General features: G+C 46.4%; 1 long non-coding RNA gene across 1 annotated transcript in view; it reads left to right on the forward strand.

Moving 5' to 3' along the window:
- Positions 1-26091, forward strand: part of LOC137859630 (uncharacterized) — a 97532-nt gene that overhangs the window by 41479 nt on the left and 29962 nt on the right. The window contains exons 4-5 of the long non-coding RNA XR_011098423.1: positions 11418-11627; positions 20316-20469. This is a non-coding gene — a long non-coding RNA (uncharacterized lncRNA). The remainder of the gene's footprint in view (positions 1-11417; positions 11628-20315; positions 20470-26091) is intronic.

Raw genomic sequence — 26091 nt, forward strand, 5'->3', positions numbered from 1 at the left:
CCTGCTGCAGTGCTCCCCACAGCCCGGGCAGGCACACAAAGCCGCCGAGAGCTTACAGGAATTCTTTGGCAGGCTGCTGGTTGCTGCGGAGAAGAAGAAGGGCCCTTCATACTCGGAAGCTGTCTCATTGCCCCTGGCCCTATTCTCTTCCCGTGTTTGATAGACACTGAGCCACGGTAATCTCTCTCTGCCCCGAGGGGAACAACAGCTTTTGTGAAACAGATTTTTACAAACTGTTTTGACCCCACATCCCCAGCCCCCCCCACACCTCCCCCCTTCCCTCCCCTCAGTTCACTGGCTGTATCAGTGTCACATAATTAAATCAGCTTTCCTGTTTGCCTCTGCTTCCTGCTAATTGTTTGCTCACAGCTAGGATTAGCAAGTCAGGGTTATTTTTCACATATCCTCACACAGGTTTTTCTGCTGCAGGAGGCCACTTCATGCTTCTTGGCCTCCCTACGAGCCTGCTCCTCGTGCACTGTGGACAAGCGGCTCCGTGGGCCTTGGGGATGCAGGGGCTCTGCTGGGCTTCCCATGGGACTGGAGAGGGGAGGGAATCCGTATCAGTATTTTTTCACCGTCTTCTGAAACAGAGGCTGAGGATTTTCCATAAGGAGAAGTGGTTTGAGAGCGGGGGTGACCCCGCTTGGCACTTGGCGAGCCTGACACCCATTCTGCAGATCAAGTTGCAGCTCAGGGGCCAGTCAGATGAGGAGCTCCTCAAATGGAGGCTCGTGATAATCCCTTTGGGAACTGCTGAGCCACACCATTTTAATGGCATTAGCATGAGGGGTAAGCCTAAAGCAAATACTTGGTGTCACTGTTGCAAGTGCATCTCAGTGTGAGGAGTTATCTCCCTTCCGCTGAGCCCACGGAGCCGCTCAGGAGCCCCACTTGCAGCCTGCCCCAGGCAGCAGGAACCAGTGCCTCCCACCTTTACACCACCACTCTGCAAGGCAGAGGCTAAAAGTGCTCAGCTAAGGACTGCAAGCAGTTAGGGCACAGTTGCGTCATCTTTTAGGAGCCTCAGCTTGCATCTTCAAGGCTGATCAACATGCTTGAAGAAAATATTTTGTTTTGTAAGGATGAAAATAATTGTTTATGTTAATTTGTGCAGGAAGTATCTTTTTGCAACAAGCTCTTGGAAAATGTCACTCTGATTTTCAGTACGAGGGAGACAAATATGTACAACGTCATACTCTCTGCTCTGTCCTGAAAGGCTACTGCTGGTGTGGCCTTGGTTTTTCAGGAGTTAAAGTGATTTTTTTTAATTTTATTTTTCCATAGAGGGAATTTGTACTGAAATCCCTCAAATATTGAAGAAAAGTTTACATAAAGATAACCATTTTTTTCCATACACATTTTTTCCAGGATTCAAAATTTCTCTTTTCCTGGTGCTTCCTACAAATTAATCTTTCATTCTTTGATTGCATGGGCTAAATGCCTAAAGTAGCTTTAAATATAAATGTAACTGCTTTTTATTTTTTTTTTTCTTTTTATTCCATGCTAAACAGATTTTTAGTTAACCATATTAACCAAAAATCTTTAGTTGGATATTTGAGAGCTCTTGGCTAGCTAATAGAGTGGTCCTAAAGATACAACTATTTTTTCCCCTTGTGAACCCGCATATAATAATTGCATTAGGTAACAACAACAACAATAACAGTCCTTGTTCTCCATAAAATATCTCTAGGTGCTTCACTTGGAGAGCTTTACCTGCAAAGAAAACCTTTCCCATGCGTAAAGATCTTGTGATTTTTCACTGTAGCTGCTCTCTGCCTCCAGAGTGCTTGGGTGAGTAATGCTGGGCCCTTGGTGCCGGGCACCCTGAATGGCAGTGCCCAGCCTTTCCTGCTTCACCCCGTTTTCTGCTGGGAGGTGCCCTGCCTGCTGTCGGTATTTCTGTGTCCCTGCTGGTGCAGTGGGTACCCTCTCTCTGCTAGTTTCCAGGTGGGAAAATGGATCTAATAGGAAGGGCTTGAAAAGGAAGGCAGCTCATACACCAAGCCCCGTGCGATAAAGACAGGTTCCTTTTTTACAAGCTCTACACTGGAAGTGTACCACTCAGGAGCAGTTTGCAGAAGCGCAGGTGAAACTTTGCTCCCTGTGCCCAGAGGAGGCTGTGCATTGCCCCTGGCCACTGGAAAGTGTGCTGGGACTCAGGTTCCAGGCTGGCTTTCCTGTCATCCCCTTCTCTGGCCAGAGGATCCTCTCCTGCTCCAGCACCTGAAAACGTGGGTCTGCGTGCATAAGCCTCTAAGAAACTCGGCCGCAGTGCCAGGCACCAGAGCTGGCTGCTCCTCCTGACTTGTGTGTTGGCCAGGGCCTGGTCCTTGGTAAAGCTCTGCTGTTTTGTTCTTTGTTTAGGTTCCCCCATCCAGCTTTTCTGCTAGTACAGTGTTAGATGGAGCCCTGAGTGAATGGATCTGCTTTGGGTGGTTGCTAATGAATTGGCTAATTATTAGGCTGACTGATGGTTTAGTTGATGATTTGGTGGTTGCTGGTAGCTTCATCTTATGGTAGAGGCATCCTTCATGTGTTTCCTGGGGACTGGGGTGAACACAGGGCTGGGAATCAGGAGTTTCCTGTAGCTCTTCCTTTGCTCTGACTGGGTTTTGTAGCTTGGGGTGACGCTCTCTGCCTCAGTTTCCTTAGCTGCAAGAGGGAAGTAAGCATTCAGAGCTCTTTGGGGTGTTACAGGCATTAATTAGTTCCTGCTTGTTAGGGGTGATTTGAAAACGTAAAACATAATCATCTGACTGCCCAAGGAACAAGCTGGTTTTCTGGCTGGCAGGATGGCCAGCAAACTGGTGAGCTGCTTAACTAGCTTGGTTAATGACCTGCTGCCATGACAGTGGGATCCAAGCATGTTAGGGCATTCCCTCTCAGCAGTGTGGAGCTACCTGTTTTCTTCCTGGGGTAGCAAGGTGTGCTAAAGCTTAACCTGTGGCTTAGAGTTCTGCTCATTGGATTTAAGTGCTTCCTCGGAAGAGATTTCAGCAGAGGTGAGTGAGGCAGGCCAGCTGAGATGCAGGCCCTGCTGGTGATATGGTGATGGGCAGGATCCCGGGCCTGGAGGCTGAAGGCCGGAGGCAGCCGCTCTCCTTGGTGCTGAAGGAGCTTCTTGGAGCTCTTAGAGCGGGCTGGAGGGGCCCCAGCCTCCCCTTGCCAACCCCTGTTTCCTGCTTTTTTTTTTTGTTTGTTTTTTTGTTTTTTGTCAAACACTGACCACGCCGCCTCAGAGCTTGTGTTTGTTCAGTTGACGCTGTGCATTTATTCACTCACTTATATCGTTGAGGGAAATGTCCTATTCAAGAACGTCATGTTACTGGTTTGTCTGAGCAGAACAAGCATCCCCCCCACTCCGGATCACAGTGTTGGAAATTAATGAGGACTGGGCTTTATTCAGGAGAACATCAGCCTGTACCTCTGCTCCCATGAAAGTTCCCTGTTTCCTAAGCAATTCGGACAGATGTTTGCCTAATCTGTCCTTAGAAACCTCCAGTGAAGTCACCCTTCTCTCTCCTGGCAAATCCATGGCAGTACTTACTCCTCCAGCATTCTTCCTAATGTCCAAAGTAAATCTGTTGTTGTTGTTGCAGTCTAAGCCCAGGACTTCTTTCATGTATCTGTCAGTGACATGAAAAAAAAAAAAAAAAATTCCTTCCTGCTCCCACCTATTAGCAAACTGCTGCCATCTCTCTCCTCAGTCTCTTCTTCAACTACACAGTTCCAGTTCTTTTGGTCTCCCCTCCCATCTCATCTTTACAGATGCCTGATCATTTGTTTGCCACTCGTCAGGACTCAAAGGCCTAAGTAAATGTGCATGTTGCCTAAATTGTCCCAGATGGAAAGCAGCCCACCAAAGAAGGCCTTTCTAGGACAGGTTACAGTGGGAAGAGTAATTCATGAGTTTTGCAAAGGACACTGCTATTCATAATCCTGGTGTCTTAAATGCTTTTTTTCCTGAAAAGCTTGACACACTTGACTCATGGATGTGATTCATCATCACTCCAAGATACTGTTCTGCAAATCTGCTGCCTCCTAAATTGTGTTTGCACAGCCAATTATTCTTGACAGTGTGGTGCCTGGTCTTTTTTCTTTCAGTTTGGAATATTTTTTTTGTGTGTGGGGGGGGCAGTATGCAGTTTTCTTACATTTTGGAAGAAATTTTACTGGGCTAAGAATGTCTTCTTTCTCATCATCCACAGAATAAAGGTAGTCACAACAGTATTAAGAGAGATTTTTTTTTTTTTTCACATTGCAGTCAGCATTGTGGTGAAGATCTGTTAACTTCTGCCATGCCTCTCTCTCTGAATATCTTATAGACAAGTCTTTGATTACAATCATTTTAAATAGGCTTGCTGTCTTTTTCACTGCTCAATCTGGATGTGCATAGGAGTGGACCAGGGAGAAAGATGTTTGTCTGTAGGACCTCTGCTGCCTCTTTACTTACAGAACCTGCAATGAGTCACGGTCCTGCTGGAGAAGAAATGCTCATCTCATCGTTATTCAAAGGGGAGTTCCAAAGAGATGTTGGAATTTACTTTGCCCCAGTAATAATTCACTAATTTTTAGGGTCATGTTTTCCCTTGCTTCATCCTAAGATACGGCTCCTATTCCGAGAGGTCACTGCTGAGTGTAATGGGGACGGTGGTGCTTGCACAGGCTGGGCTATGTATGCTGAAAATATAAGGGGGCTCCAAAATGAATGAGATTCCTTTGGACCTTCATTCCTGTGTGCCTGAGTTTCTTGCCTCTACAATGGAAATAACAAGTCCCATTTTTGGAAGATAAATGGGTTCAACTGAGAAAAGCAGTTAGCCATTCCTGTGATGAACACCAGAAAAAAAGCACAGGAGAAAGAAAGCTACAGGTCTGTCTTCAGAATAAGGTCTCAGCAGTGAGCATATTACATAGCACCTAACAGTGAACAAAGAGAAAATAAAACAAGGGCAGAGCCTCTTATTAAGGGAACACCATCCTAAGCCCTAGATTAAAGACACACTTCCTTGGAAATATGGTTGCATAATTGAATCTTATACCAGAATGCAATGTTTGTCTGGGGGCTTTAACACTACAAGGCAGTTTTAATTCTGGCATTGCATCCTTTTGGTTCCTTGGCTTTGCACTTCAGGCAGGATCTGTTAATGCTGTAGGCAGCGATGTGTGTGTGTGTGTGTGCACGCGTGCATAGTGGAGGAGACACTGTGTTTGGTTGCCAGAAAAACTAATTTGGACTCCACTGGAGCTGTGAAATGCTGCTTACCCTCTCCTATTAGGGGACTATCTGGGGAATGGAGAAAAGAAGTCTCAGAAAGCCCTGCATGGTTTATTATTTTTTGAATTTTGATAGAAGAAAAGGTGAATTGAAATTTAACCTTTGAATGACAAAAAAAAAAGGGAAAATGTTTTAATGCTCTTTTCATCCATCTCCCCTTCTCTTCCAGTTCTGGAGCCCTTTTAGAGCTGGTTGGATACATTCACATAGCGCAAATGACTCACCGCCAGTGAAAAACTTCTAATTTTCCCTTTTTCCCAGAAATCAGCTCTGCTGTGGGGTCCTGCTGGTAGCTGTGATGATGCGTCACAAACTTGGGGGAGTCTGTTTCTCACCCATGATAGGAAATGTCTTTGTCTAAATACAGGCTGAGGGAATATGTGTTTCTCATGAGCCCTTTGTTAGCTAAGGGCTAACATGAGTTAGCCCTAATGAGTTCGGACTGGTGGGATCCTCTGTGACACGGTGATGACTGCTGAAGTTACCAGCGTAGTATGGTGGGAAGTGAGATGGGAACAAAGTGAAAGTGGGGAGGTGAGGAGAAAGGGGTCAGGGACAAGCTGAGAAGAGAAGATGAAGAATAAAGAGAGCAGAAGCACAGCTGATGTGACCCAGGTCGCTAATGACAGTTTTGGCTAGTCTGAATGCTCACCATTGGCACAGGAAGCTGCAATCAGGCTTCTCCCTGTTTTCAGCAGGAATGGACAACATGAGCCAAAAAGATCTCTGCACCTTCGGAGCGCCAGAGCAGGAGGGGGGGCATATATTGCTTTTCATGTTTCACAGATGCCCATGTGGTCTCCCATAATGCCAAGAACAAGTTAAGTCTCCCTAATCTGCTTGCTGGAGTGAACACAAGCATACGTTTGATAGAGGCTGACAGGCGTGACCCTGGCTCTTCCCTGAGAAGCAGCCATGTCTGAAAGGCTGGGCCATACAGGGCCAACACTGCCGAGGGAGCCAGAAGTGTGCAGAAATGTTCTGACTTCTTGAAAAGGGGAACTGGCATCCTCCTACAGCCAGATCTCACCAGTATCCTAGCTGTATTTTCAACTGTGTGGTCCTTGCAGATGTGAGCACTGGAAGTGACAGTGCAACTACCTGCCTTCATCTTCCCCCGGTTCTTTCCTCAGCTATGTTCACCCAGAAACCATCTGTCCACTCTTTATTCCCTGTGTTAGTTTTCTTTGCCTCCATTCAGTTGGGTTTATAGTAAGTAAAGTGCTTGCCTGTGCAAATAGACGTTTAAAAATAGCCTTCATAATGCTCTGAAATGTTCCTAGTGAATATTTTTCTTCTGTCACTGTGTGTATTGCCTATGAGATGTAGTAAGAAGTATTGATTCTGATGATCTGCATGCATCCTCGATGAACAGAGATGGTTGAAAAACTTTAAAGAAAAGCATAAATGACATTGCCACCTTCGTGGAAATATTCCCACAACAACTCTGTTTGTGAAGTCTGGCTATGTATCATACCACACTGTTGGATGTGCAGGAGGAAGGTCTGTCATTGCTACAGGCTGGTTACGTCTCCATGCATTTGTATATTGCAAGAGCTGGTGGTCCCATGTTTGCTTCCCTCCATTGCACTGAAAGAGTTGATCCTAATGCATGAGAGATTTGTTCTCTGAAATGAATGTTTCCACTCTACTCATAGAATTTCTAGTGATCTGTGTTCAATATCAGGGTTGCAATCAGCATTCAGAATCTTTTGAAGGCCATGGAAATTTTTGTCCTGATCATGTCTGATGTGCTGAAGGGTTACTATGCGGCCTGAGATTAGGTTCTGTATTTGACCAAGAAGATCTGTATTCCACAATAAGTACCTTTTATGACTTCTTCTAGGAAAAATGATACCCCCATGTGATAATGGAAGCTGTTGGTGAAGATGGCCATTTGGCACCTACAATGTAGGAGTGACGCTGGACTGTATTTTTTGTGCCTCAGAAATTTTAGGGGTTTTGTTTTTTTTTCTATTTTTCAGTTGGCAGTCATAGACGTGCTGAGAACATGATTGCCAGCACAAGCTGGAAAGCAAGCAAGCTTTTAAAAGCCTCTCGGGGAGATGACTTCTTTTTGTGCCTACAAATATGGCCACTTCCAGCTTTCCATTTGGATCCTAGAGCTGCAAAATGGCTTTTGTCCACCAGAGGGCATGTGGGCCATTTTCTCCTTCTGAGCACAAAAAGGGAAACAGAAAGGTTTCCAAAGCAGACGCCCTTCCAAAATGGGACCCTGCACTGGCTGCCCCAGCCTTTGCCCTGGCATCAGGGATGCTGAGGAAAGGCGCATGGCCGAGGGAGCTGGCAGCAGTAGGGTTGATGTGGCTGTGCCGCTACAGCAGAGCCACCTCAGTGTGATGTGGGGTTCTGCCTGCATGAAGAGCTAAATGAAAGTCTTTATGGTGCCATGACTTTATGGTTCCCCAGACTTGCATTTCAGACCCCTGTATGTGTGTGCGTGTGTATATGCACATGTGACGGAGAGAGGTACACACTTGTGTGCGTGTACACACCCACATTTGCTCACACTGGTATCTGTAGCCACACAGGCCCACTCTATAGCTTGCAAAGTAAATTAGACTTAAATGACTCTTTGGAAACAAAATAAATCAAATAGCATAATAGTACCATCTTTTTATCTCATTTGTTCCCATACAATTAGTAGTTTTACTGCCATGTTGTGACAGGTGACTGTGTTTGACCTTTGCCGCTTGGGTGGTTGGCTGGTGCTCAAACTAATGAAGACCCTTAATGGATTGGCTTTTGTGAGGCTGTGAGCGGTGGGGTTAAAGAGAAAATGGTGCCTTAGACAGAGTCCAGAGAAGATCCTTCAATTAAACCTGAAGTCTATTAGCAAAGAAATATTGAGGAGGTTGAGAGTTAGCAATGATTTAACCAGCAAGTCTTCCTTGTGAGTCGTTAAAATTAAAAAAAAAAATTCTCCCTGGTTATTTATTGTTGAGCATGTGCTTGGACTCCCGTCCTCTTGGGTGAGAAGTGAGAGCAGAGCTGTTGGCTTGGAGAGACCGGGGCTATAGGGCCCTGGTCCCAAGTTTGTTAGCCCCATGGCTCACACACAGCTGCACTTGCCTTCGGCAAAAGAATGAGAAAAAAAATGAAGCAAGAGCAGAAGGAAATGGAGAGTGATGCTAGGGAAGATAAAACCAGATCTCTGGGATAAATAAGACTTTTTGGAACTTAATTGTTTTTCACGATGTAAATAAATTACAGTGAAAGAAAAGGAGAACCAAGTAGCTTCTGGGCAATGAGTCTGAGGGCAGTGCTGAGCTCTGGAGCATGAGGAATGAACAGGAGCGGAGGGAAGCCATGGGGAGGCTGGTGCAGGACAGGTGGAGACTGGGCAGAGCAGCACAAACAGATCTGACAAGGAGTGGTAGGCGTGGGGAGCCAAGGGATGGCTGAGCCCTGAGAGCACTGGCAGCTCCAGGCCTGATTACAGTAAAGGGCCCTGGGACCATGCTGCTGGCTTGGACACTTCAACAAAAGTCCTGCACATGGTGCATGCAACTTGCCTGCTGCTCCATGGGTTCTCCTCCTGCCCCCAGTAGCTAATGTCCTTGTCCCTCTCTGTCAGTTTCAGTGTCAAAACCTGAGCATTTCCCATTCCTGCCTGGAAGTCTTCTGTCCTTTTGTTTTTCAGAATTGTTTCACTTTCAGGCTGAGCAGCATCTTGCAGCAAAGTCTTGAGCAGAGCTGCATCTCTGTGTGCTGCTCACTGCTCCTTTGGGCGATCCATTGTCCCACAGGTGGGAAACATCCGATGAGGGAAAGCATGAAGCTGAGTGTGTTGGGTGGGGACCTGCCTCCCCACAAGTCTCTTGCTTCCACACACTGTAGCAAACCTCAAAGAATCTAACACATTAGCCAGGCAAACAAAGGCCAAGATGGGACAGGTGAGAATAAGGAAATGTGTCCTGGGTCCTGACATGCCTCCTTCGTGCTGGCCTGTGCTGTGGGCTGATTCAGCATCTTGGTGTCTAGCTTTTCTCTTCCCTGCCCTACACCCTTGTAGAAAAAACAGGCAGGGAGAAAACAGCTCCCAGGAGATGTATTAGCTCTGTGCTTCTCCCCTCTGGTTCTGGGGATAGTTTTCTGAAGGTGCAGTATTTTTTACAACTCTTCCTGCCACTGCTGCTTCTTCTTGGTGCAAATACCTTACCTGATAGAGCAAGTACCTGTATATGAGGTCAAAGCTGAGCTGTCGTGCTTGGATGGGAACTGTGCCTAGCACCAGACTGAACTGGGCACACCCCATTATTGGGGTGATGGTTTGTCTTACAAGTACCTTTTGGAGGCAAAAAGTGAAAAGTAAAGAAGACAGCCAAGAAGCCTCAATGGGCAGAAAATTGGACTCTCTGTAGAGGCTTTGGCTGTGTCCCAGAGATGTCAGGGCAACAGAGCCATAAGGAGCTAGGCCCAAGCTGCTTGCTGTTTGCACAGACGTAGCTGGATTTGCCTGGTCTATGACTTTTTCTGGCTTATAGGAAAAGGAGTGGCTTCATGCCACTTCAGTTGAGTCATCACACAGCTTTGAAGTGTCTTAGATGTTGTGCCCAGCTGTTCCTCTTCCTGGGTTCTGCCATGTGAACACCCTCAGACAAGACTCCTGAGCTGAACACCCTGCTCCAAAGATTCCGAACTGTACTCAAGGACTGCCCTAGTCTTCATCTGTTCTTCTTTCTGTTTGTCTGTCTGTCTATCTAATCTTTCATACCTTCCCCATGGAGCAATCCCTTTCACTCAGTCCCTCTGTTTCCTTTTTTTTTTTTTTCCTTTTTTCTCACTGTTAGACACATGCCCCCCCCCCCTCACCTCCCCCTACTTTGGGGATAATTTAACATGTTACACACTAACTTTCCAGTAATGGCACTCCGGCTTTTTGAAATTCTGCTTCCCTGTTTTATGGCTGGGCCTCTAATGGTTATCTCGCAGCCCTGCCTCTGGCAATCATGTAAGGAATAAATAGAAGCTGACACAGTAATTTACTTAAATCTTCTCCACACTTTTGCAGCATTTTCCTCCAGAGGATACCCCCGAAACAACAATTATTTGAAATGTCACGCGTTCCTGCCCCTAGGCTACCGACAAATGAACATTAAATCTATTAACAACAAAAAAAATTAAATGTTTACTTTTCTGCGAAGGTAAAGGAGAAGCTGGAGAGAGGGAGGGATGTCTCCAATAAATTTCTTCTCAATAATAAAGAGGTGTAGTTAATGTTCTCTCTAAGCAGAGTCAGCTTGCAGCCCACATCTGTGAGGACAGAGATGTGATACTGCCACACAGCCTTGCCAGGGCAGCTCCAATAGTCTCATTTTTCCAGAACAGGGAGCTCATTTGGTATTTTTGCAGATTAAATAAGATGTTTAGTGGGCCAGGAGCTGCCACAAACAAGGTGGTCCCAGCCCTCACCCCACCTAGCTAGTGCATGCTATGGGGATTGGACAGGTGGGAGCAGAAGAGCTACCCCCTCAGCAATGGGAGGTGTTTCACAGAAAGGAAAGCTGAGTATTTTGGAGCTCTGCCCCAAAATCCTGTAGAAACTCTGGAGGTAAGGCCCAGCTCCTTTACTTTTCCACCCTATGCTCCCACCCCTTTGATGAACCTAGGTAGGCAATACGGAGGTGGGACAATGAAGGTGGACTCAGCCCTGCACCTGGTCCTGGTGGATGATGGTGGGTGAAAGTTCCCATGGGATATGGGCAGAACAGGGTCGGGACCCAGGCCTAAAGCACCATTTTCTAGTTCTGCAGATAGGGAATTTCAAGTCCAGAATGGGTCAGAGGCTCACCAAGATGCAGTGGCAGAAATGGAAAGAAGTGTCCCAGCTCTACAATGATCACTTCATACTGTCTTGAAAATACTGTCCCAGTGTTTGAACTTTACAACTGTTTTCCCTGTCCATGGATTCGCTGTAGAAGTCCCTTGGGATCCATTGTGTTTATAGAGCCAGGAATCCAGCCCTTTGACTTTGACATGTCATAAAGCACGTCTTTTGTGAGTGAACTTGTAAGGGAAAGTTTGTCAATGGATGTTGAACGTTGTTCCCCAGAGAACTAGAAACGAGTAGAAAACTCTGCTCCTCTCTTATTTTTTTTTCCCTTCCTTTCAGCAAAAGAAGCTTGGGAGTAAACCTCAAACACCTTGAATAGAGTGTTACCTCTTACATGCCATATGAACCAATCATCAATATGGAGTGTGTTGTGGACAATATGTCATCAATATGGAGTGAGTATGTAGACCTGTTGTCTACCTCTTGAAGCAGGACGTACGGACATCTGACCAAGTCGCCCTCTCCTGTTCCTTTCTGCAAAATGACCAGGTACTTTAAACTTTGCTGTCATCACAGTTCCCTCTATCACTGGGCAAGTATGCCCTGAATATGTTGTTGTTTTTTTTTTTACTTGCTTTTTTTTTGTTGTTGTTGTTTTGTTTTTGTTTTTACCCCAATAGGCTGTGCCCTCCCTTTATGCACTAGTTGTGACCCTCAGAGGCAGGCAGTGGAGGAGACATACGGTAGATCTGCTGCACTGAAGTCCTGGAAGAGCCTACTGTCCCAGTCCTAGTTCCCTTCACTGCTGTTCTATGTAAATGATGCCAGCCTGCCTGCTGAGGTGGTCGGTGATACAGAGATGCTCAGTCAGGCATCTGGAATGCTAGACTACTTCTGAACTGATCTGTGGGAGATAGTGCTCCCAGGTAGTGATCCCAGGATGGTGTCTGCTTGGCAGCAGGCTGTCCAAGGTAATTCCGGAGTTGTGCTACACAGGCGTGTGCCAAGTTTGTACCGCCAGAGCATTCAGAACTAAGACAGGGCTTCTGAGTCCCATGGCTCCCCTTGACTTTTTGTTGCTACCTGCTGTGGTTGTTTAAAGAACATGGGGAAAGATCCAAGTGTGTGCTAAGTGTGTGTCTGGAACGGGTAAACTTTTTTCTTTACCAATAATCCTGTTGACATCCAACGGTGTGGTAGAAGAGGAAAGGATCTCTTCCAAGGAATCAGACTTAGCTTTGGAGGAACAGCTGTTTGGGGCTGTTCTCAGGCCTGCTACAAATTCCTTGCCCATTGTCTTGTACTGCCATGACTCTACATGGAGAATTTGTCCTCTCTCATCTGGAGAGAGAGGACTGTGGAGCTTTTCTGCATGTTTCCCCTTTAGTTTCCAAAACTGTCCATCCGTCTGATGGAAAGGGTTGTCTTCTTCCCCACTTCAGTGTCTGAGGATTAAACGATGCATGAAGGACAAGGTAGATGTGTTACATCCATGATCAGACAGCTCCACAACATGTATGTTCCATATGGGAAACCACAGAGCCAATGATGTACAGAGCACAGGGCTCTGACTCGGCCTTAACAAAGACTTCTTTAAGGTGTGTTATAGATGCTGGAGAATATACTACAAATGAAATCCATCTCAGTATTGCAACAAATTTATTTAAATAGTTCCACTGCTAGCCAGAAGTCTGAGCATGTTTATGAGTTATCCTAACGCCTATAAACACAGTTATGTGGCCTAATATATTGGGATGGACTCTTGGCTAGTATATGTGTACCAATTTAGATTAATGTCTCCCATCATAAATTGCAAGACTTCAAATGACCATTTTCCTATAGTTAAATAGGAAAAAAAAAAAAAAAAAGTGGGAAATTGGGAAGAGGGCTCACCAAACTACTTTGCATTAAGCTTTATTAAACTTCTTCCTGTAATGTCTCCGCTTTGATCTCTTCTCTGCCCAGATTCAGACCTCAGCTTCTGATTTCCACCAAGGAAGGCATGCAGGGTAGCTGGGTGCCTGCACTTAACTTTTTTTTTTTTTTTTTTTAAGCTTTGTATCACGTTCTTGTGCTCTCAATTCCGGATAATGCTGGATCCCTTTTATCCAGCCCCTCCTCTTGCCCTTTCAAGTGAAAAGAAGACTCCTGTGCCCCCCCATCAAAGTTAAAGGGAGGCTTTAGAGAGGAAGGCTCAGCACGCCGGGGCTCTTGAGCCTGTGTTTAATCTCGTTTCCCGTTCCTGTGTGCCTCTGTGGCTTCCCTGCCAGTTTCTTTGTTGCTGAGTTTCTCATTTCCTTTTATTTGTGTGTGCGGGAGGTTGCCAGGCTCGCTGGAATGCAGCTGAAGTCATCTTGGGGAGACGCGTTTCGGCCCCCGCCCCGGGTTCTACATGACCTGCCTCACCCTGCAGCGGGCTTGCCTGGCTGCACAGAGGCGAGCCCGGGAGAGGCAGCAGGGACAAGAAGTGCCCACCTGGCTGCTGCAGGTGGATTGTGCAGGGGTGGCGTGTTCTACGCTATCAGGGTGCAGAGGGCAGAGGTGAAGGGATGGAGGGAGAGCTCCTGTCCTGCCTGGGGAAGCAGGGCAGAGATGCATGCAGCCTCTGGCAGGGGATGGGGACCTGGTGTGTCTCAGCTCCTGCATAACCTCAGCTGACCCCAGTGCAGTGCCCTGGCTGCTGTCCGTGGCTGGGTTCTGCTGAGTGATGCTGGGCTGAAGGTGTGGCCTTTGGCTGCACGCTGGGGGCCAATACAGGCTGTGTTAGGCTCCAGAGGGAGAGAGCTGGAGTCATACAGGGAAACTGAATATGGTGAGCAAGGTGAGCAAGGTACATCCCCGAGACCTTACATGACTGTGTCACAGGGAGTATGCAAGACAGTGGGAAAAAGGAGTTCCTCACTACAGGAGAGTTCCTGACAGAAAGGAGAGTGATGCTGTGGGATGGTTTTGTTTAGGATGGGTCTGGAGTGTCTAGAACTGCCATGTAGCAGTGTGCAGCAGTACTGGTTGGAGCAGAGAATGGGTAGGTTTTGGTGCTATTTTCTGTTCAAGGGCTCTGTGAGCAGCAGTGATATCAGAGCACTGTTTTGACATAGTCTCCAGCAAGAAGCACATTTCTTCTGTGCAGTTTTGAAGGTCTGGATAGGGAATCAAAGCTTGCAATGCTTCAGTATTTCCATATTGCTCTCCTTTGGTCTGCATTCTCCTGGCTTCCTTTGTATTGAGCAAGTTCTGTGAGACAAAGGTGGTCTTACCAGGTGGTGTTCATGCCTGGTTCTCTAAGAATATGTTTTGTCATAGTACTTCAGGAGAGAAATCTGGAGAGGGATCTCAGACCAAACTAATCCATTGATTACATTGGGTCCATTGAATTGTTACTTGTTTTACGTTTATTTTGTGTGTGTGTGGCAACTCTTACCTTTTTATTCTAAAAATTCACTGGCCTTTTTTGACCTTTTCCAGAAGGAAAGAGGGAAGGTCTTAATGATTTTAGAAAACTGAAATTGAGCAGAATTGCTTTAAGTTAGTTTTCAAACCCCTATAGATGGATCTATACCACAGGTAGGTCAAACAGGTACACAGAGACTCCCTGCTATCTATCAGTACCTATATGTAGTAGATCAGTGTATATATTTTTAAATGTGTTTTCCCTACCTTCTGAATTTTATTTTTATTTTTTTGGCCTGGTAATAGCTTATTTTTAGCTCATCCTGGTTTGTAAGGGTGTGTTATTTGGCTTCTCAAAGCCTCTGTAAACCTGTCTTCTGTGTCTGTGAGCTGGTTACTGTTGTGCTGCGTGGATCAGAGCTGTTAGGCTCATGGACCCTCTGGCTACTAGCCAGCATGATATCTGCCAAATCTCCCTGCTGCTTTGTTCAAGGAGCATTTGTGCTGCCATTGTCTCTCTGTTCCCTCTGGACAGGCCTGTGGGGTTGTGCAACTATGAGTTTGTGTAGTCTCTACCTGGATGTAATTGTTTTGGCCTTGTACCTAAACAGTCTGTCAATCTGCAACCCCGAAACTCCAGCAGGAGACCCAGAGATTGCATCACATGTCAAGGGGAAGACTGAGTGGTAAATATAATCCAGTGAGCAGGGAAGTGTCACTTGCTGTAAATACCCTTCTGCCCTTTCATCTCTTGTGGTGATGCTATTTCAACCCAGTGTTTTAAATATCTTCATGGAGGAGCTTTTGTACTTGCTTTCCCCCACCTCCCCTCTCTTCCCCCAGTCTCCTGTGAGGTTGGGTTACTTGCTTTCTGCACATCTAGCTGTTCCCGAATTACTTTTGTGAAGGATTCCTCCAAATTTCCAGTGCTTACTAAAATTGAAAATTTGTTTTCTTCATAACTAAGATATTGTGAAGAAAACTTCCAATAAGCCCAGTGTCTTATTCTTATGTTAGACAAATACTTGTATTCAAGCATTTTTTAAAGCTTCAGCATTTCAGAATTTCACTTTATATTTTTCTTATTTTAACAACCTCAAATCTTCCTATTCCCAATTTTCTTCACCAGGATGAAGTGCTATAGAATGGCAGAGCAGAAGGAAAGCACATCTTCTAACCACTCTGATTATCCCCTGCTGCTGCTTGGCATCCTCACATACTGCAAGAGAAACGCCAGACCTGGAAGCAATCTGCTGAGAGTTTCAGATTCTCTCTGTTCCTCTCTTCCAGTCCATTAGGCCAGAAAGGGAATGGCAGTCAACAAGTTTTTCATCTGGAAGTGTAGTCCTGGGATTTCCCCAGATTTCTACCCCAGCTTGAGCTGAAGACCAGTTTCCAGTTATCAGTCATGCTCTGCTGAACCTCTGTTCTGATTTTTTAGAACTGATTTTTTTTTTTTTTCCCTCACATTGATATCTGCTTTGCACTCATTCAGGATGTGGTTGGATCAGGCTTCAGCACAGGTCTGATTTCTACTCATGCTAGTTACTGCTGTCTGGATATAACGTGGTCCTTATTCGTGACATAATTAATCCTTGAAAAGGAACAGAGTTTTTTGCAGAGGTTTGGCCTAGGTCTACTTCTGATCAATATTTGTGTTAATCATTTTGATAATGAAATGGAAACCAACCAGAGAAAGTCTGCAGGAGGTAGTGAGCTGGAAGAAGGCTGCAAATCTGTTGGACAACAGGGTTGTAACTGAACGCAGTTTGATATGCTGGAGAAACTAAAACTGGGCAAGTAATATTCAATAGCTGCAAAGGCACAGTGTGACTAAGCAATGGGGTAACTGGTGCATTGCAGAGTGAGGGCAGTTTACAAACAGGGTAAATTACTAATGTTGCACTTTTACAGGAAGGGTCTGGTTTATATAAATGCCAGGGTCACTGCTAAGACACAAAGAGGTTCCTGCAGCTCTCTGGTGTCCTGCAGTGGGGTCTTGTCTAGTGCTGAACGCCACAGTTCCAGGTCTGTGTTGGTCTGTTGGAGGGTGTCAATAAAAAATAGCAAGGATGGAGCTGGAAACCAGGTACTATGAGGGGAGGTTAAGGAACTGCTTTAAAGGAATGTAGGAGAGAAAACTATGGGTGTAAAATGCTCAGTTTCCCAGCATGTAAATGGATGATACAGAGAAGAGTGAGAACAACCATTTTTTGTGCCCATTTGCTAATGAGCAGAAAGAAACAGGTATCTCTAGAAAGGAGGAGACTGGGTAGTAGAAAGCCCTTGCTATCTCACAGAGCATGGAAGCACTGGTAGAGGTTACCATGTAACTTCTGGGATCTTGGCTGGACATGTTCCAGAACATCAACCAGGGATGATTTGTATGTATTGGTCTCAACAAGGCAACGTGGGGGTTATTACATTGCTTTTTCCAGACTATATTTCTGTGTTTCTCTCAATCCTCCTCATCTACCTTGAAGCTGGCAGGGCAGTGGGAACGTCAGAGGAGTTTGTACCTTCTTTTCTTTTATGGCACGGACCAAGAGTTCTCTATGGTGGCGCTTCGCACTGGGTAGGTTGATGCCCTGCTTGTTTGTAGGATCTCTATCAGAAAGCTTTTCACTTTAGAGCTAAACTGTGATGTAGACTTCATGGCAAGTTGAGCAAGTTGCCTGGCTTGGAACTGAGATCACGGCAGGGTGTTCTGCCACCACGCTGAGGAGAATTACATAGGTATAGCTTTTGGGCTCCAGCTGGAGTTTGGCTTGCTTTTTTGATACTTACTATGACTCCTTCCCTCACGGTCACAGACTTCAAGTCATTTTGCAGCACATGTTGCTGTCGTCTTTTTTTCAGGGAAAACACAAAGTTGGGCACCCTCCCAGAGATGAAAACCTATTCCCCCGGGTTTCCCTGCATGCTACTGATTGCTCACTTTTTATGACAGAATCTTAGCATACATGAATCTTTTGTATCCTCTTACTAACTCACAGGCATGTGCCTGGAGGCTTCTGTATGCTTCAGTTCCCCCATTCCCTGCAAGATTTCTCAAATTTGAAGGCTCTGTCCTCCTGTGACTTTTTTAAAAACATAATTATTGTAGCACTGAGCGCAGGCAGGCTCTGTTTCTGCTTGTACCTACTGCATCTTGATGTAATATAGAGGACTGTTTGTTTCCCCCTGCAGAAAAATTTCCAAGGAGGGGAGCAGTTTGAGATTTTCCTTTTTCCTCAGTGGAAAACCTCCAGAATCAGTGAACGCACATAGCACAGAATATGGATTCCTCCAGCAGAAAGCAAAGCTAGTTAAAGTTGTCCTACCTGATACAAAGTGCTCTGAAGCTTCCTGTTGGAAAGCGATCGATTATCAAATAACTATTACATGGTGCAGCGGATTACGTCTCGTTGGTGCTGGAAATGCTAAGGATTGAACTGGGACAGGCGTCCCCTGCAGAGACGAGCAGTACAGTAAGCACATGGCTTTTTCACCACACCAGTTCTTCTGTTCCAGCCCATGCCACTGGCAGCCCAGTGCTCTCCCCCTCTCTCTGCAACCCTGGCATATGCATGGCTCGTTAGCAGCAGCCTGGCAATCAGGGGAGCCTGCTATGGCAGCAGCTGCTTTTCCAGAGCTGTCCCATGTGCAGTGCAGTGTGGGGGCTGTTTGCCAAGGTGAGGCGCTCCCTGCAGCTGGCTGGGATGGGGACCGGGTAAGAAGGGGTTGGCTTTCACCAAATAGGACCAGCTGGAGCAAACTTTGCTTCCTTGCAGTGCTTCCCATCTTGTCCTCCTCCCTGCCCAGCCAGTCACCCTGCTCCCTGATGTGTACGCGGCCGAGTACCGGGGAGCAGATGGAAGAAGAGCCATCTGGCTTCAACCAGGCTTGTTCTCAGGTTGGAGCTGGGGGAGCTGCTGGAACAAAGGATGGCATCGCCTGGGAGTGCCTGGGAGTTTGTGAGTAGTGCAGGAGTCTCGAGCTCTGCTTCTGCCAGGCTCCATGGCTTCCCAGCAGCAGGTTTCCTGAGCTGCAGCGCTCATGTGCATGCCCTAATAGCAGAGCTGTGGGCTCCATCCGCTCCCCCTGGTTAGGGGACTTCTGGAGGGCTTGTGTAAACCCACAACCCATTTCCCCCCCTCCTCAGCCCACACTGCTGCCCTTGCGGCAGGACCATATGGGCCACGCTCGTGGTTGGGATGCCCTGGCTTGCTTTGGTATGCCTGTCACAGCCGGGCCCCGTGGTGCCGGCTGAGCTTCTCCTGGCTCAGGTTCTGCTTCATTCCGTGCTAGCTCTGTGCAGCCCGGCTGCGTGGGGCTAGTCACCGGGGAACGGGGGCTGGCAGAGATGAATAGAGAATGCGAACAGGTCCCTTGGTGCCCTTTTCCCTCAGTCTTGTTTCCCTCTCAGCAGGGGGAAGCAGTCTCTGCGCGGTCCTCTGCCGATTGCATTGGGGAAAGTCATTAAAAAGAATTAAAAAGGAAACGGGGAGAGAGGGGGAAAAAACAGCAGCTCAACAGCCCCCAACAGTTACAGTCTTAGACAAAAGCATGGCAGGTTGTTCCTGCTCCAAGCCCCGGGCCACCCTTGCCTGGCAGCAAGGGACAGCAGCGCTCCAGTGGTTCACTGGGAGTGGGGGAGGAAGGCCTGCAAGTACCTCTGCTGGTGCCATGGGTTGTGGGGGCTGTCATCTGCTCCTTCAGACAGGCGAAAATATGTGTATGGAATTCAATTAATTGTACAAAGATTGACTCGCCCGTGTGCTGCGTTAGGCAATGGCCCCATATCCCAGCGTTTGGAGAAGGAGCGGTGCGAGATGCCCTTTCCCAGGGGCCCTGCTTCTCCTCCCCATTGCTCTGAGGAGGTCACAGGAGGTCCCGTAGTGAGCTGCTGCTCCGGCTGGGTCACCAAGTGGTGGGATGGAGGCCCTGGTTACTTGTGCCATCGCTGGGGAGGGGTTGAGCGCCAGGGCTACGGGTGTCTGTCAGGGAAGGTTTGGTTTATAATCCAAATTCAGTGCCATAATTTTTTTTTCTAAAATAGTGGCCTACGCTTTGAGTCTGTCTTGAGATGCAAAGGCCGGGCTCTTTCAGTTGCAAGCTGCTTGTTTGGTCTAAGTCATGACTGGACACGAGCAGTCATCTTTAAAAGGTTTGATCCTTGAAGTCCGGATGAATGCTTGCAACTTTGAACCTATAAAGCACTCAGAGGGTTGTCCCAGGATCCTCACCATCTTCCCTTTCCTCAGCTCTTACTTCTCACACCACCTGGACATGTCTTTGAGGACTCTGGGACAAAGGCAGAAACTTTAAGACAGCAGAAGTAACTCTTACTGCAGTCAAACTGTGCAGGCTGCTGACAGGTATGGAGATGGGAGAGCATGGCAGGGTATAGGCTCTAAAAATCAGCTGTACAGTGCCATTCTCAAGTCTTACGGGCCACACAGCCCGTCATTCAAGTTCCTTCTCAAATCGTTATAGAAACATCAGCATTTCCACAGGGTTTATTTCTGCATGCTGGAGTTCAGCTTCAAATTGGTTAGGATTTTAGGCTATAACTGTTATTGTACTCCCTCAGTCCTTCTGCGTGGTGGCTCCCCATGAACCTCATAGATACGCTCGTTTACATCTCACTTGGCATACCCCAAGCTGAGGCAGAACCTGAAGGGGTTCTCCTGGTGCTGGGGAACTTTGGATCGTAACCTGAAATAGCCTCAGCTGCTGCGCAAAGCATGCTTGCGTTGGCAGTGCATTTAATAGCTTACATTAGTTTATTTACATGTGTATTCTGGCCTCTACTGTATATTGATCTGTGTCTCTGCATTTTTCTGCCTAACTGCACTCTTCAAGGTGTGACTGTGCCGGTGTTGCTACAACTTGAAGGTTTATCATCGTGCAGCTTACCGGTGCTGGCGTGAAATCGTACCGCTTTGATGCACTCGCAGCTGATTTCTAGATCAGTGGCTGATCCTGTGAAAACGTACGGTCCCCTGACATAGGTCAGGTAAGTATGTTTTGTGGTGTGTTTCTGGGGTGGGTTGTGGTGAGGTGTTGCATTGTTAAGTTGTGCGCTGGATGCATCCCTCCCCAGAGGTGTTTCTGTGGGGTGCTCTGAGGCATTCACTCTGAGCGTCACCATGGGGACAAGCAGGGGGAAGGAACACAATTTGTATTTCTGTGAGTGTTGCGTGATTGTACTCTCACAGTGTGACAGTGAAGGTGCATGAAGAACCACATGCCTCTGTCCTGTGTGTTTCTGTATGACAATAATGCACACACATGCACTCACACATACAGGCACACACCCTCCAGGCTCCAGTGCGTGTAGGAGAGTGTGTGTGTGTGTGTGAATGCTATTTAAATAAAAAAGAAAGGAAGTGAATCAGGGTCGTTTCCATTTTAATTGTAAAACAGATAAGCACTAAACACTTTGAAAAAGTAAATGACTTGAGAATAATTACTATCTATTACTCTGCGTCCCAGGGGGGCAGTTGGAGGAGCCCAGATGGCTACAAAAATGGGATTTAGCAGAAAATTGAAGACATTATTCACCGTAACACATTATCAATTACCTTCATATCAATTACAATAACCTTACATTAGAAGAAGGGCCAGGAGACTATCTTCAGCCCCCAGCCTGAATAGTAATTGCAGTACCCCTATGGATGTTGTGTGTGTTAAAGGGTGGGGGGCACCACCGGGTTGTGCAGGGGTTCTGGCAGCTCCTGCTGCTCATGGGGGAGATGGTAATAATGGCTCAGGGTCCTTTTCCCTCCCCTCCTTACAGTCACCTCACGGAAGGTTTTTCTCTGTCCTGTTTGTGTGGTCTAATGGCTCGAAGGGCAGCTGATGTGGCTCCTTCCAAGAAATTCTGCTTGGCTTGTCATTTGGGAAGTTCAGAGTATCTGTGCAGAGACTGCTGTTTCGCACCAGTGTCTTCTGCTTTCCCGTTCCCTCTCTCAGCCATTTCAGCCAAGCTGCTCATTTTATTAATGGGGGCTGGTATGCAATCTGAGGTCCTTTTCTGCAGGACCTGGGTTTCTTTGATGTAGCAATCTGGCTCCCTCACGCCCCGTGCAGGAGGTGGGAGCTGCTCCCTCTGCCAGTCCCAGATGGGGCACCAGCTCGTGTTTACTGTAAACACTCACAGAATGGTCACAAAAGGCCTTGGGTGGGATACGGAGATGAACCAACCAAAAACAATTAAAATAAGTCTCTCATCCTTTTATCGAGGGGTCGTGGAGAGCGTCTTAGGGAGGAGCAGTACCAGGGCTGCTTCAGCAGGCTGGTAGCATGAAGGTAGCTCTAAGGACACCCTGTTGCTGTGGCTGTTGCCTGTTGCCAGCTGGGGCAGCCCTTGGAGCTGGTGGCAGGTCAGTGCTTCCGACTGGCTGGCTGATGCTTCTGGCCTGCCATGGTGGCGTTCTGAAATCCCACCTCCCGTCTTTGGACTTGATCCAGTTCAGACGGGCGTTTACACGTGCGACATCCAGCTCTAGCTGTCACGGCCTTATTTTCTGCTGCAATCAAACAGAATTCACTGCCGGCACCTGGCCTGTGCACAGGCGTGTGTGTGGGAGACAAGCATTTGGACATACCAGGGCAATTATGAGTTAAACTCTTGGTGACACTCCCTCCAGCCTCCCCCCTTTCCCAAATATGCAGTGGAGTGTCCAGTGGGTTAGTGCATGGAGAGGACTAATTGCTATTAAAAGGCTTTAATCTGGGAGATTAGTGCTGGCTCCAGGCGCTGTTTGCACACGAAGGAGATGTTTCCAATGAGATGAACTAGAATTCGTCCCTGCTGTTTTGTTGATAGAAAATCATCTTCCCCTTGGTTTTTTCTCTTTATCTCTGTCTCTCTCTCTCTCCCCCCTCTCTCTGTCTCCCCCCGATCATTTGCTTTTGCCTCTTCCTTGAAGTTGAGCTAAGAGCTTTATTGTTTTTAGAGTATCAGTCCTCTTTGACCTTTTGGGAACAGTTATCTGCAGACATGCGTGCATGCAGACATGCATGCGTGTACATATACGTGCAGCCAGAATTCTGTGCTCTGAAGAGTCCTTTAGGAAATAGATCCTGATCAAGAGAAGTAACGATAAATATATTTTCCCCTTGCTGTTGAGTCTCCTGTGGGCGAATGAAGTGTCTGTAGGACTCTTCCTCTAATACAGGCCAGGCCAGTTCCTTTCTCCTGGGCACAGGCCTGATCCAGGAGGCATAAGAAAGAGATGTTGCAGACTTAATGTCTTAAAGCTCACTGCAGAGGTAATTAATGGGAGGTAATTAAATGATTACATATGGGAAGGTATGGAGCATTACTGGACCTCCAGCACGACCCAGGAAATGTCACCATTGACTTTGATGAACATTGGATCAAGCTCAATGGAAATTAATTTGATAACATGCCAGATGTGTCCAGAGAGCCTGTCCATGAAGGAGACACGTTTGACCTGGGAGCACAGAAATCTTTGTGCTACACTTACTGGAGGATCCAAAACCAGAGAGGCTTATTCTCGGTTCACTGTTGTCAGAAATCCAAGTTCTGACTATCTAGGCAGGTAATCCTTGCTGCTCCTACTCTCCAGCTGGAATTTTCACAGCATTCTAAAGCAGTAAAGTGCCAACTCCAAGAGTGCAAAATAATAAATTGACATATTTATGTGTAGCATGAGTGGAAGGAACTGAAGGCATTGTATCCCAAAGAGTAGGACGTGTGAAAACTTGAGAAAAGGGGGGCTTGTGCAGAACCACGAAGTTATATGGCCCTTCTGGTCTTGAGGGTGGTTGAAAAAAAGCTATCAGTTAGAAATGTAAGTGGGAATGAGCATCCTCCGATTAGTGAGGCTGAGAATCAAGGAGAGAGCTGACTGGGGGCGGAACTGGCTCAAGATCTGTTCAAAGATGTCAAGGCTTTCCAAAGGAAAATGTTTTGTTTGCAAAGTGTCATGCCCCCTTCTTCTGTGCACTGTCTGAATACTGTGGGCTTTGCTCTTTTGCAGGATGCTGCCAGTAACTTCCATGAGATTGCACCCCTGATTATTTGTACTATAAGCACATATTTTTAGGAGGAAGAAATCAGGCACAAAGGAGAGAGGTGAAAATTAAGTCACCTCTGTAACCATGGGCCACTGCAGTGGTTGCAGAGCCTGTTGCTTGGCAAAGTGGTGCTGAGATATGAAGGGTCACAGAATGGGCCCACTTACGGAGGCTTTATAGTGGACTGGATTTTGGATAATGGTGTCTTGCTCTCTTTCAACCTGCTTCAAAATCCAAACTGTTACTGTTAGCCAGCAGGAGGCCAGACCTACTGCTTGTGTAAATTGCTCTAGTTCCATTGTTTGCCCTTGTTCCCTCAAGTTTGCAGATGATGCTGATGTAACCAATGTGAGGATCTGGCCTGTAGCATGTGTTTGTCCCATCTGCTGTCCAGCATGTTAATTTTCATGGAAGACACAAACTTGCACGGACTGTGATTTTAAGGAGGGGCCCTTTTCCTTTTTTGAGAGCCAACTGTGAAGCCTCAGGGGCCAGATTCTGAAAGGCAGTCAATGCCAAGATCAGGAGGGGTTGGGAGCCTGGGTCCTGGCAATTTCTGACTTGTGGTCCACTACTGCCAAGGCCACAGGGAGGGAAGCATGTGTTAGACTTTTGCGTAAAAGCATAGATGATATTAAAGATTTTTCAGCAGCAGCATCCTTGGGTGGAAGGGCCAGGCTTGCGAAAAAAAGGACTCAGCTGAAATGAGCCTTGAAAAAATCCTCGAGGGGGTTAGAAATAGTGGGGCAGGGAACATATTTCCACTGCAGGTGTCAACCAAAGTAAAAAATACTGATTTTGATATAAAAAAAAAAGGCTGAACAATTTTAAGGAGGTAGACATGTTTCACAAATAACTGCTACTTTGTTAGAAATCAGCTTATTTTTGAAAACAAAATATTTGCAAAAATGTTCTGGCTGACCTTGTCTGCATCCAGGAAATCTTCTCCTTTCCTTGAGCCACTCTAGACTGAAACTTTGACATCAATGTCTCTTTTTCTATGTTGTTTCCTATACTGAGTCCTGCTGACAAAGACAGGTATAGTCTAAAACCATTTCCTGTGGAGTTGTCCTCTCTTGGGAGCAAGATAAAATCACTTGCATAGTTTATTCAGAAATGATTATCTGTCTATGCTCTCTTCCTGGTCTCCTCCATTACAAAGCCAACGCCACGATGCAACTGTATTGCTGTGGCCAAACACCTGTCTACTGGACAGGATTTCAACTTCCATGTAACAGTATAAAATGCAACAGGTAGGAGTGAAGGTGTCTATTTCTTTAGCTGATCTTAATTCCCTTTATTTCTGTAGGAGCAGAAGATTGTCAGAAGATTGTTCAAGTGATTCTTCCAGCATTTGATGCTGCAGATATTTACAAGTATTAACCTGACCAGTAATCTTGAAAATCTTGTGTTTGGAGTGCAAGATCTGCAGTACCTGAGCTTTTTTTTTTTTTGGAAATGTTTAGGCCTTATCTTAAAAAAAAAAATAAAAGAAAAAAAAAAAGAGGGGGGGGGGAAGCTATTCTGGAAATATTCTGTGAATCTAAATTCTATCCCAACCACTGTTTACATTTCTTAATGTAATTAGGATACATTTCTCAATTGTTACTGACTTAATGCAAATGGCTTATGGTGAGTTAGGGTGGCAGGAATATTAACTCTCATATTTTTATTGCAAGTTTCCTGAAAACTAATGAGTTTCTGAAAATCTCAGCTCTCAGTATCAGGTGAGCACGTGAGTGTCAGCTGTCCTTTTAGTTTCTTTTCAATGTTTCTATGTCCAAGGTGTGTAGTAAGACAGAATAAATATCCTGGAAACTTATTGGAAGCTTAGAATTGAGAAGGTACTTAGGATCTGTGATGATATCAAATATTTGTACACCCCTAATTGAACCTTTTGGTTTTAGCAGATATGGCACACTGGTTTTGAATGCCTCATGTTGGAAATCCCACAGATAGGCTTCTGGTTTCTTCCAAGTACTCATGGAAACTCTTTTTTTGTCTTGGTCACCTCCCTGGATGATTGGATCCCCAGGTGTACATAGGGCATTTGGATGAGGCTGGCCTGTCAGTGTTTGTAGAAGTGTTTGGAGCTCTCTGTGTGCTGATCCATTTGATCCAGGAGAGCATGTCCAACTGTGTACATGGCTCGTATAGAAGTACCCCTCTCATGGGAAAGTGTGTTTTTGGGAAGGGGACTGTGCTGATATTTAGAGAAAGCAGGAGAGATGGTGAACAGTGCAGTACCAAACCAGGGACAAGACACTTAGAGGGGGCATGTGGGAGATCCATGCAGGACTATTGTGGGAGGTAGATTCCAAAAACAGGAGGACTCTGACTCAGGCATTGGAATTGGAAAGCTCCATGGACACGAGTCAGCAGGGAGCTCACTCAGCAACTAACTAATCCCTTTTTGCTGAGCTGGAGCTATCCAAGGATGGAGCTTGCCTCCTCTAGCCTGCCAGTGGCTTTAGATATTTTAAGGAAACCTAAATTAAACCTGGCCCCTGATGGGTGTTCTGCCTTCCCAAATCCAATTAGCCAATCATGACTTTTCACTTAACCGCAGTGACTTTAATTGGATCAGAAT

This window comes from Anas acuta, chromosome 7 (genome assembly GCF_963932015.1).
Source record: "Anas acuta chromosome 7, bAnaAcu1.1, whole genome shotgun sequence".
Taxonomy (NCBI): domain Eukaryota; kingdom Metazoa; phylum Chordata; class Aves; order Anseriformes; family Anatidae; genus Anas; species Anas acuta.